This window comes from Zea mays, chromosome 8 (genome assembly GCF_902167145.1).
Source record: "Zea mays cultivar B73 chromosome 8, Zm-B73-REFERENCE-NAM-5.0, whole genome shotgun sequence".
NCBI lineage: Eukaryota > Viridiplantae > Streptophyta > Magnoliopsida > Poales > Poaceae > Zea > Zea mays.
Window position 1 is genome coordinate 167,459,686 of NC_050103.1, and position 16,628 is coordinate 167,476,313.

Sequence of the window (16,628 nt, forward strand, 5' to 3'; positions counted from 1 at the left end):
CACATCAAAACATAAATCAAATACTTGCTTGAAACTTCTCGTTTGAACATGTGCAAATTTTGAAATTCAACCAAGCCTTGTAATCTTGCTCAAACAACTCTATATTAACTCTACAACAAAAGTTATTAAGGGTTCATGTAGAGAAAATGCCAAGAAAATATCGAGAAAATACCCCGATTGCCTTAAAAATATAATTTGAAGCCTTATAATGATGCTACCTTGACAAAAGTGAAACTTTAATTTATATTCAAGATATGAGGTTTGACCTTTAATAAAAGTTGTAGAACCTGTGTTATACAACAAATATTATATTTAAATCAAGCCTTGATTCAACCTCTAAGTATCTCAAACAGTGCCATCAAGACAGAATAAAAATTTGATTTCAGAATTCGAATTCTTCTAAGTCTGAAATCAGCGTTGTTCGGGTCGACGTCCCGCGTTCCCAAATTTTTGTTGAACAACTCAAGTTTTCCCAAATATAAAAGTTGTTAATAACTAATAGGGGCACAACATATTAAAAGGTGGCATTCATCCGATTCCGTTTGACATGCTTTGACATTCAGTTTCCACGAGTTTCCACTGATTTCCAACCCGCTGACAATCCAGTTTTCGTGGGTCTATAACTTTCTAACCAGTGCCCGAATCAACTCAATCTCTATACACGATTTGTAGAGTATACATCAAGGAACAAATCTTCTGCAGTGATCCAGGTCCGATTCCAAACAGAAAAGGACGAAAACTGCCGCCCAATGCTGGCACTGTCACACCTGCCACCTGCTGGTGCAGTCTGCCATGTCCAGAGCTCCAGCTCAATAAATGGCAGCCCACCCTCTCCTCTTTCTCCCCCACGCCACCTCCCTTCTCGGCCACGCCAAGGCCTCCAGCGCTCGCCCCCTTCTCTGCTTCCCACGAGCAGGGAGCCTTTCTTCTCCCGGGAAAACCACATCCGTTCATCCTCAGCCATGGCCGACCTCCGTAGCTTCTTTGCCGGTGCTGCTCCTCCCATGGTTGCCTTCTTCCCCACTACCGGCCACCGTTCATGCAGTGCCTAGACGCTTGGAGCTCGGCACAACTCCCTCCCAAGGCCGAGGGCCCCCTTTCCCAGCCATGGAGCCGAAACTCCAATCTCCTCCCTGCTGTTCGCGTGCTGAAATTGAGGTAGAAGAAGACCCCCCTGAGTCTATGACAGGTGGGCCCAAGGCGAGATTTGAGTACACAAGTTGCAGATTTTTGTGTTGTGTTCAAAAATTCATATCTCGAGTTTTAGAGCTCCTAAAATCATGAAACTTGTTTTGTTGGCTTCCTTATGAAATGCTCTAACTATTGGATCTATATGTTGGTATGGTTTAGAGGAAAAGTTGTTCTGTAGAAATTCGTATTTAAAAACTGGTTTACAAAATAAATGAACTTGCTTCTCTCCATAGTTTTATTTATAAAAATCCAAAAAATGATGAAACTTGTTTTGTTAGTTAGATGCTGTCATACTCCATCTAAGAAAAATATAAAACTTGTAGGTTGTTCACTGTTTTCTTGGTGTGTTAATTAAAACATGTTAAATAGGAAAAAGATGATTGTTTTGCTTGTTATTTTTAGATCTGTAGCTCTAGTGCTCCAAATGGATTCAAAATTTTACAGTAGACTCTTGTTGTGATGCTTGGTGACTAGTAAAAATTTCATGAATTGTTGTGCATGTATGATTAAGTTAGTGATTTAACTTGTTTAATGCACCTTAAGTAGTTTTAAATGATTTATAAAAACATATATGGATGTAAAAATAGAAAATAATGTTCCACTGTCCTTGTATGATATTATAGTAGCCTAAGAAAACTTGATATGGTCATGCATCCACATAAAATAATTAGTTTTAGATTTAACCTTGTCTCACATGCCTTATTGCACCAACAATTTGTTATTTTTGTAGTAAATAAAATATAAAACCTGGGCATGTGAAATTTATACATTAGTCATAATTTGTTGTTAACTATGCCTCATAAAAATGTCAGCCCCAAATTAAATAGTTTCATATGGTGCTAAAATAACACCCATTTCTCTACTAATCTATAAGAGTCTAGTGTGGGCGTCCACACCCTCACCGTGCCCCCGCCTCCCTCTCCCGTCGCCGCGCATGCACACCCCGCCTCCCAGGTCCCAGCAAAATCTCCGGCGCATGGGGACCGCCGCCGCCGGCCGCCCCACCCGACACCTCTCTGATTCTCTCCCTCTATATAACCTGACCTGATCTCAAGGTGCTGCTCGAAGCTACCCTAAACCGCCGCCGCCGCCGCCGCCGATTGCTCGAGCTCGCTTCTTTACGGCGGTTCTGCATCTGCGTGCTGATATCTTCTTGTCATGTTCTCTCGTTCTGTGCTTCTGTGATTTTTTCCTATTTTCTCTCAACTGTACCAGGGATTGGTTCGTAGCTCGGGCTGATGATGATTTGGATCCGAAAGGATCTTAGCGGATTTCGGTGAGGCAGATTCGTCCGCCGCTGATCGCCTTATGTTGTTACACACACTGAAGCCCTTTCGACGCGTCTCTCAGATTGGTTCTTTTCCCCTTTCGTCTCTTTGTCTAATTTCTCACTGGATGTTGCTGCAATGCGATGATGATTCATAACATGGTTTTGGCAGTGGTTACCCCTTGTGGTCACCGTGAGCCGTCAAACCTGAAAACGACTTCTCTTTCCACTGAGCATTGCGAATAAAATGCAGCGTATTATCATCGGGCAATTGAATTTATCATCAAATCCATACTGGTTCTAGCAAAAAAAAACAGATAATTTCACGTGAGCCTGAAGTTTCTGAAAACTCAATGCAGCTTTCATGGAAGTGACTTTATGGCACCTGCCAATTACCAGTCGCCCCATTTTTTAGGAACGAACGCACCTTTCCTCAACACGGCCTGAATCGCATAGCCAAGGCCAAACAAATTATTGGATAAAACCTGCATGCAATATCGTCTGACAGCAGGGAGGTAATTTTGATTTCAGATTTCAGATTAGAAGTTACAACTTGACAGCAGATTTCTACACGTTGAGCTCCATCTCCAACTCCAGCTCTCTCCACTTTCTGTGATGCAACAGCTTCAGCGCCACCTGTTGCTTCACCTTGCCGCCTGAAACCACAACGGCGTCGTCCCTGGCCAGAGCGTTATCCACCGGCCGATCTGAATGTAGCCTGTCTAGCAGTTCCGAGTTTCTGTGGCGGGGTTGATCATTGTTTGATCAAGTCGTCCTTGGCCATTATCAGATTCGGGCATCATTGCGAGTTCCATGTTGGCTACCTTCATGTTTGTGCTGATGCCTTTGTAGCAAGTGGCTACCTGGTCGCATTTCCATGAAATAACGATGAGGGAATTGTTTGTTCTAGGTTTGGTAATGTATTTTCCAGGTTCTGAAAAATGATTAATGAGTTCATAGCCTTAATAACATTTACTACTCAATGTTATACTAAAAAATGTATTGACATTGTGCTCAACCACAATATGAAAAGTAGATCCTTCCTGCCCCTTTGTTGGTTAGTGAGCAATATCGCCTCCAGACATAATCAGGGATCATGTTAAATGCATCAACATTATGTCTTACCTCAATAATTCCAAAAGGGATAACTCTTACTCCATACCGTTATTTCTCAACAAAGGGGGCATATGTTCAAATATTAGGCTCAAGCATGGCTCATTTTTTAATATCAAACGATGCTGGTGAAATGGGAGCATCAAATGCTTGCATGAACACTTTGTCCATGAATAACATAGTATTTTTGTTTGAACTTACTGGTATCAACATATTGGTTTTCTTCTGTGTAAGCATAAAGAGCAGTCTTGCAGCTTATGCATCCATTCCTCTTTCTAGGGCGCAATGCTTTTGGCCCTTTTGATAGGCTACCAAACACTGGTAATTTTTACTACTAAATTATGTAATACTTTGTGAACTAATTATTGAAATGTCATTGAGACATCAAATACCGCCGCGACATTCTTTTGTATTCTGGAAGTTCACGGGCTTAGATACATAGGAATTCATGTCTGCACCAAGACATTCATCGACACTCTCTTGCTAGCAGTTACCAGCAGATCTTTGCACATTCAAATTTGAAGGCTTGATGAAGGTTAAAATCTCTACTAACTATTAAGAGGAGAATGTAGACTGCCCCCGCCTCAGCAGCCCCCGCCGCGAATCCCGCGCACGCGCACAACCGCCGCGATGGATCCAGCCCCCCTCCCCTCCCCCCGCGATTCACCGCCCTGTCGTGGAAACCCTGCGGCGTGGCGAAGCGGAAGTCGCTGGAGACGTTCTTGACCTCGTGGTTGCCGAGGATGGGGAGGAACGCGCCTCCGCGTGTCTCGGCAGAGAGGGAAAGGCGGAGTAGGTATAGGAGGCGGAGCTCGTCGCCGCCGCGGTCGAGGATGTCGCCGAGCTGGACGGTGAGGGTGGGCCCCGCGGTCCATGAGGAGGAGGCGGAGGGGGAGTCGGGGGTGCAAGACGGGGGCACGAGGCCGACGAGGCGGAGCGCGGAGAGGGACTTGGGCAGGTCCCCGTGGAGGTCTCCGATGGCGACGAGTCGGGATGGAGAAGGGAGGAAGGTGGTCGGAGTCTTCGAGCGAGGAGGGAGCGAGGAGGAGGACGGGAAGGTCGGGCAGGCGGGGACGGAGGGGGACGGGGTCGCCGCCATCTTTCTCTATTTGTGCTCCGGCAGGGATTTCGGATTCGTTTTTGCGGCGTGCGCGGTTGAGCTGAAGATAGGAGGCGTTGGCTTCGTCTGCTTGATGGGCAGGAGTGGCAGCACGGGGATGTGGCCAGCCGGCCATGGCTGTATTACCTGTGATGAACGTGGGGGTCTCGCCCTGTCGTGGCCTTGGTCGATCCGGCGAGCGAATTCCTGGACTCCCCTGATGAGTTCGCAACTGTTGTTGTTTTTGCCCCCCCACACACGCGCGGCGGCGGTGCTGAAGAAGTAGCGGTCGTCGTCGTAGAGGCCCGGCGTGTCAGGCACGGCCGGCGCGATGCAGGGGATGAGGCGCATCACGCGCGCGGACGGGGTGCGGAACTGGAACACCGGCGCAGCACACGCGCGGATGGAGTACTCGCGCTCGCCGCAGCGGAGCCGGTCGCCGCGCGTGCCGCCCAGGCCGGCGAGGCCGTGTCGTGGTCGTGGTCCTGGCAGCGGAGCGTGCGGAGCAGGCGCAGGCTGTGCGCCGCGCCGCCCTTCCGCACCCACAACACCGCCTGCCGCAGTAGCCGCCACGCCCGCGTCCTGAACGACGGCCTCTTCAGTCCCGCCGCCATTGCGCTGCGTGTCGGATCAGATGGCGGCGTCGAATGTGAAATGCCGCTGGATCGTCGCTCCATACCTCTTTGCTCGGGGTGATTGCTTTGCTTCGAGTTCGAGATGAGTCGGACAGGGGGAGGGAGAATATATATAGGAGCTGTGGGGGCTGGCCGGCTGGGTGGCGTTGCTTGCGAGCTCCGGTTTGTAGCGGTGCGGGCGCGGGAGGAGGAAGCGAACGCGTTTAGCAGCCGCCCGCGCCGCTCGCGTTAAGCTGGACTGGACTGCTGGAGGCAGCAGGCACATGATTGGGTGGGGCGGGCGTGTCATGTGGGGCCCGTTCGCCAGGACGAAGGTGGCTATGGCACCCAGCGACCTGCCGGTTCACATTTTCGGGATGCTACTATGGAGTCCGGAGGCGTTGGCTTCGTCTGCTTGATGGGCAGGAGTGGCGGCACGGGGATGTGGCCAGCCGGCCATGGCTGTATTACCTGTGATGAACGTGGGGGCCTCGCCCTGTCGTGGCCTTGGTCGATCCGGCGAGCGAATTCCTGGGTTCCCCTGATGAGTTCGCAGCTGTTGTCGTTTTCTGTCCCCCCAACACACACACACGGTTTTTGCCCAGGAGGCGGCGAGAGGATATTGTCCATCCATCCTTCGTTTTTTCAGATTATCCGATAAAACCAGGTAATCTGAGTATTTCGCCAGCCAGTTCTGAGCTGTAATGCATAGTCGATGACCGGCGATTTGCATGATCGAATGCTTCCCACCCCTCCCCTTTTATCAACCAGTCACCGATTTAAATACTGTTAGCACATCTCATCTCAAAATAGGATTATTATAATCATCGTATAAAATGAGAGATGTACCCTCTTTTTACAATGGATGGAGTCCACTATCTTGTCAAACGTAAGCTACGTTTTTTTAGGAATATAAAATGGATGGCAAAATCAAATCGTTTTACCTTTGCCTAGCTGTTCATTCGGGAGAAGTGCCACTGTACCACTATGTGCCCTCGTGGTTTCTTCATTTATTTAATGCAATCCATATTTTCACTTTCTATTTAATGCCATTTTCTAATACTTATTTGGACTTCATTCTCTCAGTTTATGACCCTAAACCCCTACTTTCTGAAGGTGACACATAAATTTGTTTTGACTCTTTTTTTCTTTTCAAAATGCTTATCGTGTCCTCCTTATATTGTGTTTGTTGTACCTACATGACCAAGATATAAGAGCATTCAGAAAAAAAGAAAACACAATATGTTTTACCCCTTTGTGCTTTATAGTAATCTCTACGGCCCCTTTGCGTTCATACTTTAATAGATAAACTTTCTAACTAACGAGTCTGAATTATTCACTTGAACCAGACAATAATGAAGATGTCGAGATGGTGGAGAAGGTACCAAAAGCTATTATAAGGTACACTAAGTTCATTGCCGGGTTATCGGAGGAGAAAGAGGTGAACGATTCAAGAGCTTGATGCTACGGTTAGTTACATGATGCTGGTGCAATGGTGCCACTATGCGAACAATGCTGCCAACAAAGCAAGACATGACAAAGGTGCGAATAATAGCAGACATGGTTATGGAGGAAAATAGCAAGGGAGGTATGTTTCTATTGCTGGTGTGATGACAAAGCCGGGACATGTTTTTAGGATTTTGACGCTGTGCAAATCTCTTATATTCCAAGTCCATTGGGACATCATACATTTCCAGAATATGAAGTAGCTTTCATTGTTACATGAAACATTCTTTCACCAGGCATGATGTTTGCACTTTGACTTTCCAAATTTTATAGCTTCCTTGTTATTTCTTTGACCGATTCATTGGCCTTAAGTTATCCAAGGTTTTGAATTACCTTCTACAAGCATCACATTACGATACTATGTAATCATTGTGCACTATCATTTTGCCAAATATTCTGTATGTCGTTGCAACGCATGAGCACATACCTATATAGTGGTGAAATAACTAGATTAAAATAACAAAATTTGTGTATGATTAGGAACATAAATGGATTACAAAACATTTTCTCTTAACTTTATAACACACATTTGTACATAAGTTATCGTGGAATTATATATTTCCGTTGCAACGCACGGGCACACACCTAGTAAACACCAGAAGGCCGGACATGTTCCTTGCCTCCCCACGTTTAGGGTCGGAGGGAGCTTTGGATTAGTCCGAGCATTTCTACAGATTGCTTGATGACATTTGATTCACTGGATCATGAGTTTTTGTTCCTACTAATATTGTTTAAACTGTATATTATGGTGACTCTCCTCTAGAAGTAGTTGTTGAAGACTGATGACATCCTGTAATATTTTCATTTCTGCTAATATGTTGCGGGGTTGTGATTTTTTAGATTGGCTATGATTAATAAGACATGGAGCCACTTTACCCAAGCAGGTCACCAAGAACGGTCCGACCCTGCCGAGTGGGAGAAGTTGCAGGGAGTGGACATGGAGGTGCATCGGGTAGACATGTATGCAAGGAAAATTGATGGTTGGAAGGGTGTTTTGATGGAAACTGAAGTTGCCACTGCCACTAACTCTTGCATGAGCCAAAGGATATAGATTCAGTCGGTCAGACATGCACTTATGTGCTACAAACTCTCATGGTTGGTTGGAGCAAAGCTACTAGCTTGGTGAGGTTACTAGCCTGGTTGATCTGACAAGCTTGGACGATGGGTTTGCACTAATGGTGGCATTGGGTAATTTTCATACATGTATGTATATTTGTATTCTAGAATCTAAATAACATGACAAAGCACTAATAATCTTACCCAGTCCATTAACCTACGAACTGAACTGATTACAAAAAGAAGAGAAAATTTCAATGAGGAAGATGCTCCAGACTCTTACCGTCCTTGAAAGACGACAAGCTGTTCGCTTGTCTTTAATCTGAAACGGCTTTTCTATTATTTATTTAGTGTTTTGTCTCTATAGATTATAACTACAACAGTCTGACTTTAATATGAAGTTTTATTTAGTGTTTTGTCCCTATAGATTATAACTACAGCAGTCTAACTTTAATATGAAGTAAACAGTCCGCGAACGCTCCACTTCCCTAGCCCTGCCTCTGCGCAAACCGCTGTGGATAAAGATGATAGCCCTCCACACGTCTCATCCACCGTCACCCTTTCGCCCTATTGCATCTTTTCCCTCTCCTCATGCCTTCACTTTCAACGCATCACACCAAATTTTATTGTGGCTAGATTAGAGTTAAATTATAGTTCATGATATCATGATACTAAACTGAGAGTTAAATTGTAGGTCATGTCATCATGATACCATGGCTTCACCCCTCATGTCCAGCGCCCACGTAGCACGTGCAAAAAATAGTGCAAAGCGAGCACTTGAACCCACGCCACTTGCTATACAAATTTGGGGCTAACCACGAGACCACATCTACCTTAGTATTTAGAAATAAACAATAATTATATTTGTAGTCTAGGCGCCGATCCACCCGCTCCTCGCCTCGTGGCAACGCACGGGCATATACCTAGTTATAATTACAAGAGTTAAAAAAAATAGGAGTAAACAAAATCATGCATGTTTTATGAAATTTTTGATTTACACCTTAAAACTAATTAGAGATTTAATGGTTATGTAATGGTGTTCTAAAGATAAATATTAATAGTGCTTCATCATGATTTGGTGTGATGTCGGACATGTGTGCCGAAGTACTTTATTTTGGTGCATGTGTTGTTAATTGTGTGTAATAACTCTAGCGCACAAAATGACATGGATAAAAATTAGTAGGTCTACTTGTTAGTCCTCATTTGATTAATTTAACTCTAACAAATAGCAAAGTGTTAAAATAATTCAAGTCTCTAGAACGCGACAATTCTTGAATGGTATAGAAGCTGAATTTTACTAGTTGCTGTGTTGGACTGCACGCACTGTTTTAGTTGTGTTGTATGTTTGATGAACTAAATTGTGTTTTCTGTAGATATGTGCTATAGAAAAGTGGTAGATAACTTTATTATCTTGCTGGTGTTAAAATTTGACAGCCATAGGTCTGACCGTTTAGGAGTTGTGCTTTTTACAAATTCAGTAACTGAATCTGTCCAAATTCTGTACAGATTTCAGAAACTGCATTGTTTGCTTAAGTTATTGTTAGAATCAGTCCTTGTCAATTATAAGAAAGTTGTAGATGCCTTTCTGATCTTGTTTGTGTTAAAATTTCATAACCATAGGCCTGATAGTTTAAGAGTTATGAATTTTATAAACTGCTTGTTGTGTTCTGTCCACCGTCAGAACAGATTTCGAAAACTGTGTTGTTTGATATAGTTAAACATTGAATCACTTCTTAGTGATTATAAAAGTTATGTGGTGCTTTTGCTGAGCTTTCCAAAAAGTCTTAGATCACTCTTTTTGGTGGTCTGAAGCTTAAGTTATGAATGTTTCAAATATAAAGACTGAATCTGTCCAGTTCTGGACAGCAAAGTCTTTTAGTGATGTTTATCCTTAGTTAAATACTGAATCACCTTAGGATATTTATAAATAATTTGTAGAAAATTTAATTAGCTTTCCAGAAAGTCTAGGATTACTTTGTTTGGATGTCTGAATCTTTAGTTGTGAATTTTTGAAGCTGCAAGTCTGAATCTGTCCAAATCTGGACAGAGCTGTTGTGTTTGCACAATTCGACCTTGCTAAGTGTTTAATCATGTTGCAATGACAATACCAAAGTTGTAGAGAACTTTCTAAACTTTCCATAAAGTTTTAGTTTGCTATTTTTGATTAATATTTGAAAAGTTATGATTAAAACAAGTAGCTGCTGTGCTGCTGTCCTAAAATCTGCACGTGCTCAAATGAATATTTAGTTCACCATTTTGGCTAAAAATGCTTAGTTAGCACTTAACGGACATAGACTTGTGATGGCTAAACTTAGGTTAACATGTGTTCCATGATTAATGTGCTTGCTTGCTGTAGTTGATTGTGATAGAGGAGTCCATCGACATTGATGCATCGGTCCTTTATTAAACTTGTGTTTGTGATGCTTTTGTGTGATCAATAGAAGAACTAATGAAAAGCCGTAGCAACTAAATAAATGCTTATACGTGTGATATCGTGTTGCGTTGGTTAATTGTAGGTAGTGATCGTTGTCTTTCCAGTGGTAGTGTTTACGTGTGCCCAATGACACATAAATAACTAGTGTTTGCGCATAGTTGTTGCAGTGTCTTACTGATTAATGTTTAGTTCGCCACTGTGTCTTGGTATATCTTGTGTTACTTTCATTATATTCATACATATGCATCTTGCACCTCATATAGGACCGAGAGATGATGATCGAGCCAGTGATGTGGTGCCAACCACAAGATGCCGTTGATGGACGACCTGAAGAATGGACTTAACCAGTGGATGCTCGCCAAGCGAGTACCCACCCCAGCAAACACTATCTAAGTGTTAAATTAAAGGCAAGCCCCGGTTTTATGCATAACCGTTATATATGCTATTTTACTGCACTTAATGTTTGTAGGTTTGTACTGTGCACTTAAGTGTAGGAGTTGACTGAAACCCTAGTTGCATGAACTCAGGATTCCTTTTTGAGATGGATACTAGTATGCTAGGTCGAGTAGCTGCTTTACTAATTAGGGATCTCGGTAGAAGTCGAGTGATTTTTCTAGCACTCGCGCGAGGTCAGGAATTGATTGTATCCATTTTTATATCATAATGATGGTGGTTTGTGGACAACAATCCATGGGGATTGGTTGTCCACGGGATAAAAATTGGAATAAGGATTAAGGTGTGGTACCGTGAGTCAAGCGTTTGAACGTACTAAGCACATGCCGAGAAATATGGTAAATCGGTAAGCCTAGTACCTGAGTGAACCTGGCAGTGGACATATCCCCTCACGCGACCTGAGACGTGGTCTCCCATTCCGGTTATGGTGGGTACAAGTGCGGTCACTGCACGACGGCAGTCGGGGTCAGTGAGGCATTGTATGCCAAGGCGGTGAGCCCTGATCTGCTGACGGGGAATCGATGGGGACGGTTGATGTGTGTGGGGACGGAGTGCCTCTCCACGTCGCGTGTTTAGGTTTACCTTGCAAGGTTGAAACTCGATTCGAATCGTCTGCTTCTCGCAGCTAATGAGACTGCTTGATCCATGCTGCTACATTGAGTAACAAGTGGAAATGTGTTGACTTGGCAAAACATGTTGATTGCTTAAAAATGTCTGATACCATGTATGAGTAGCTAGGTACTCATCTAGTTTAAAAGGATCACACTAAAACTTGAAAAAGCTAAAACTTGATTTTAGAATCAGCTAGTGCTTTTGGCAAACCAAAACCCTCAGCCAAACAGCTGCATGTCTAGAGGTAGAGGAGTAGACTCCTCACACCGGGTAAGTCTAGCTGAGTATTAGTATACTCAGCCTTGCTTGTGGCACAATTTTTGCAGGTACTCCTTAGGATGATTGGTTGATGGTGTGACTTGGCCTCCATCCCTGCCACCGGGATAGATGGTCGAGTGGGTTACTGCTTCCGCAGGAGAGGACCAGGAGGAGTAGCGTGGCCAGGCTTCGCCATGTTACTCGGTTTTCTCCGTTAGTTATTTCCGCTGCATTAAAATTTATGGTTATTGTTTCTGAAACTCCGATAATGTAATCACTAATGATACTTATTAAATTTGTGGTATTATGTTTTATTGTATTTCTCTGTGCCTCACCTTCGTGTGAGCTAGTGGTATTCGATCCTGGATAAGTGGCTTTATCGGACTAGATCCGAGGGACTGACGGGTTATTCCTGTTTAAGTGTGTTGCTGCCCTTATGGGTGCGACTTGGGCACTTAAGCTGGAATAATTCGGGCGGTTCCGCCACACTATTGGTCTTGATTGCAACATTGCCTACCTGCGTGGGTGCACCATTGGTGTGTGGGTATACATGACCAATAGACTGGGTTTGTTGGGTGGTTCATGGCTTGCCACAGTTTAGCCTGGCCCGAGCACGGTCCGATTCGTTATCCACCAGGCCCGTACCGGTCCAACCCTATCATTGTGTCGTGCCTGGACCTTAGGTGCGGCACAACAGGCTAGTTCAGGTACAATCCAGATTGTTTTTTTCCTATTTTAGTATATGTATTGTGCTTAGTATAGAATACAAAACACAAATATATGTGTGCTTTATTGGCTAGGTAGGTGTGAATGTAGAGTCAACAACCAAGGTTCAAACCCTACTTGTGCATAATTGTACCTTATTTTTGCAGAAAGCCAGGGAGGCATGACACACGGAGTTCTGGTCAAGGTTGAGTCATGTGTCGTTTGACATGGCCCATGCCCGATCTGTGCCTAACGTCGGATCGAAGTTTTTTTGGGTTGAATCAGGTTTTAGGTCAAAAATCATGGTATGTATCCGACCCGTGGATTATTGTGTCAAAAACTATGGTCTGTATCTGCTTGATGCATTGGTTGGGTAGGGTTTTCCGCGGTCATGTCGAGGAATCCATTACCCTATGTAATTTATTTGTGTTATATTTCGGGGAACCAAACACCGGAGGGACTATCATCTTACCATGACATCGCGTAGCCACATAGGAGGTATGTCGTGGCACCATGCAGACACAGTGCCACAGTGGAGAGTTACAAAATACCTATTGTGCAAAGATGGAGGTTTCACTGTGTCAAAGATAACCAATATATACTCCTTTCGTGCTGATATATAAAAAGTATAGCGGTTATTTATTTACTAGATGTGTGCCCGTGCGTTGCAACGGGAGTATGCTGGAATGAGCATCAACAGTTCAACACATATCTAATCAAATCTTATATTTTCTTGGGAGTCTGAAGAAAGTTTGCTCGGAAGCCAAATATGTTAAGACCTGAGCATGTGTTACCCTTGTGCCCCATCAGCACACTATTCCGCGCTTGTATGAGTCTTGTTAATTTGCATGCCTCGTGCATAGTCTCTCATGTCTCGGTAGCAGTATCAGATTTCTTCAACCGTGGTCAAACCAACTGAAAGATTACAGAACAGTGGGAAAACGAACTCACTATAAGTCGAGACCTTTTTGTTCTACACTTCTCTTTTACATGAGCAACATATATATTATCTTATCATCAGCGGCTCTTACCACAGCATGCTATCCAGAGTTCCAGACAACTCCAATAGAAATTTCAAATCCAAGAACAGCAACCAGTGTAATGAGATATTTGCTCTTGTAAAACTGACAATAAACTGTTAAGGACAAATCTTCAAGACCTCCAACTTTAATTCTCAAGAAATTAAAAGAGAAAAATATGTACTAACTATTAAGGGGGCAGTGTAGACTGCCCCCGCCTGCGAATCCCACTCGCTGCTCCGTCTCCCCCGCCACGAAACCAGCCACCACCCCCGCCTCTCGCCCGCGGCGAATCCCACCCGCCCGCGCCTCCTCCCTCCCCTACCGCGACACCGCCCCATCCTCCTGCGATCCTCTTCGGGCAAAACCGACTGTGGTCCTCCTCCCCGCCTCCCTTCCATCCTCTTCCCCGCCCCTTCCATCCTCGCCCACACGCGTTCCATCCGCGCCGGCTCGTCGTGACAGGCGCTCATCCCCGCCGGCCGCGCTCGCCTCCCTCCTCTCATCTCCTTCACATCGGTCTCCACCCCGCTCTCTGACGCGCTTGCCCCCGCCCTCAATATTCTCACCACGCCATGCCCCCGCCTGGCTCCTCCTCCACGCAACAGTCTCCGCTCTGCGTCCTCAACCCACGCTCCCCCTACCCCGCATCCCCTCCGTGCTTATCTTCATCCCCCCACCTCCCTTCGCTACTGCCCCCCTCGTCTAAGCTCCACCCCCACCGTCGCGGGTGCTCGACACCAGCTCGGAGGCAGTGGCCGCCACCGAGGGCCAGATCGGCGCCGTTAATGTCAACGACGACCTTTCAGCCACCATGTCTGCAATCGCGCGATGGATCCCCTCTCCCTCTTGTAGCTCCCTCACGCCAACCGCTGCCCCTAGCCGCGGTCACCGTGCCATTGAGCTCCGCTCGACGGGATGCACTACCGGGCCATTCTGGGGCAATGCTGCGAGATGTCTGTCCGGTACGTTGAAAGGGAAATGTGCCTTTGGGCCATTTCTAAGTATTATTGGTGATTAAGTGTCAACACATGTGCTTAAATGTGAATATATGCCCATGGATGAACAAAGTGCAAATCACAAGTAAAGGTATGTTTCTAAGCCTTAGTACATTGGTTTTGTGTACTAATATATTTGTCTAAGTGTTAGAAACAGAGAGAAGAAGAAAAGGAGAATGTTGGCTGTGTACAGCCAACAGGCTGTTTCGGTCTGGGGCACCGGACTGTCCGGTGGTGCACCGGACAGTGTCCGGTGCGCCAGGCTGCCTCGACCTGAAGACGCCGCTCTCGGGAATTTGCCGACGGCGTACGGCTATAATTCACCGGACTGTCCGGTGTGCACCGGACTGTCCGGTGAGCCAACGGTCGGCCGAGCCAACGGTCGGCCGCGGAATCTGCGCGCGACACGTGGTCTGGCCAACGGTCGGAAGGAGGCACCGGACTGTCCGGTGTGCACCGGACTGTCCGGTGCGCCAGATCTGCAACGGTCGGCAACGGTCGGCTGCGCTGTTTAAGGAAATAAATCAGGCACCGGACAGTGTCCGGTGTGCACCGGACTGTCCGGTGCGCCCGATGACAGAAGGCAAGGATGGCCTTCCAGATTTGTTCTCAACGGCTCCTAGCTGCCTTGGGGCTATAAAAGGGACCCCCAGGCGCATGGAGGAGAACACCAAGCAACCTAAGAGCATTCTTGATCATCCACACTCATTCTTTGCGCATTCGTTTGTCATTCTAAGTGATTCGAGCTCCGTTCTAGTGAGAACTTTGAGATAGTCTTTTGAGCTCGATTCTTGGCCGTGTGTGTGCGCATTTTGCTGTGGATTTGTGTGTGTTGCTTCCCTCCCTTACTCCGTATTTCTTGTTGAATCTCAAGTGTAAGGGCGAGAGACTCCAAGTTGTGGAGATTCCTCGCAAACGGGAAATTGAAAGAAAAAGCATAACACTGTGGTATTCAAGTTGATCATTGGATCACTTGAGAGGAGTTGAGTGCAACTCTCGTCCGTTGGGACGCCACAACGTGGAGTAGGCAAGTGTTGTACTTGGCCGAACCACGGGATAAATCACTGTGTCTGCTCTGTGTTGAACTCCGTGTGATTATCCTATTGTGCAAGATCTTCTCTCTAGCCACTTGGCATTAACTGTGCTAACAATCAACCAAGTTTTTGTGGCTATAAGTTTGATTTTTACAGGATCACCTATTCACCCCCCCTCTAGGTGCTCTCAATTGGTATCGGAGCCGTTCTCTTCAAGAAAGGGACTAACCGCCCGAAGAGATGGATCCTAAGGGGAAGGGAATCGTGATCAACGACAAGGAAAAGGAGTCCTTCGTCAACGAGCCAAAAGATGATAAATCCAACGACTCTGGCTCGGGCCACAGACGTAAAGATGGGAAGAAGAAGAAGACAAGGCGCATCAAGGAGATCGTCTACTACGACAGCGACGAATCCTCTTCTTCCCAAAAGGACGACGACAACGACTACAGGAAGACGGTCAATTCGAACTTTTCATTTGATTATTCTCGTATTCCACATAGTTCGAATTCGCATTTGCTTTCCATCCCTCTCGGCAAACCTCCACACTTTGATGGGGAGGACTACGGATTTTGGAGTCACAAAATGTGTAGTCACTTATTCTCTCTTCATCCAAGCATATGGGAGATTGTAGAGAATGGAATGAAATTTGATAGCTCGGATAGTCCTATGCTTATAAATGAACAAATCCATAGAAATGCACAAGCTACTACTGTTCTTTTAGCATCTTTGTGCAGGGAAGAATACAATAAGGTGAGCGGCTTGGACAATGCCAAGCAGATATGGGACACCCTCAAGATCTCTCACGAGGGCAACGACGTCACCATGCTCACCAAGATGGAGTTGGTGGAGGGCGAACTTGGAAGATTTGCTATGATAAGGGAAGAGGAGCCAACTCAAACATACAACCGGCTCAAAACCCTTGTCAACAAGATAAGGAGCTATGGAAGCACGCGATGGACGGACCACGACGTCGTCCGCCTAATGCTAAGGTCCTTTACCGTTCTTGATCCTCATTTGGTGAATAATATTCGTGAGAATCCCAGGTACACCAAAATGTCGCCCGAAGAAATTCTTGGAAAATTTGTAAGCGGGCGGATGATGATCAAGGAGGCGAGATACGTCGATGACGCGTTGAACGGTCCAATCCACGAGCCTCAACCCATTGCTCTCAAGGCATCGAGAAGCAAGGAGGCACTACCAAGCAAGGTGGCGCAAATTGAGGCGACCGGGCTTAATGATGAAGAAATGGCTCTCATCATTAAGCGCTTC

At 45.7% G+C, this 16,628-nt stretch overlaps 1 long non-coding RNA gene, 2 other non-coding genes and 1 pseudogene across 3 annotated transcripts; 3 read left to right on the forward strand and 1 right to left on the reverse strand.

Annotated features, from left to right (window-relative positions):
- Nucleotides 1-2,075: 2,075 nt before the first annotated feature.
- Nucleotides 2,076-3,424, forward strand: LOC103636346 (uncharacterized). The gene is made up of 2 exons (XR_557951.3): nucleotides 2,076-2,973; nucleotides 3,083-3,424. It is a non-coding gene; the product is annotated as an uncharacterized lncRNA (long non-coding RNA).
- LOC111590031 (small nucleolar RNA R11/Z151) lies at nucleotides 2,424-2,523 on the forward strand. Its single transcript, XR_004852322.1, has one exon. It is a non-coding gene; the product is annotated as a small nucleolar RNA R11/Z151 (small nucleolar RNA).
- Nucleotides 2,597-2,696, forward strand: LOC111590032 (small nucleolar RNA Z152/R70/R12). The gene has a single exon (XR_004852323.1). It is a non-coding gene; the product is annotated as a small nucleolar RNA Z152/R70/R12 (small nucleolar RNA).
- A 1,252-nt stretch (nucleotides 3,425-4,676) lies between the features above and the next one.
- Nucleotides 4,677-5,284, reverse strand: LOC118473230 (uncharacterized; annotated as a pseudogene).
- Between the last annotated feature and the right edge of the window lie 11,344 nt (nucleotides 5,285-16,628).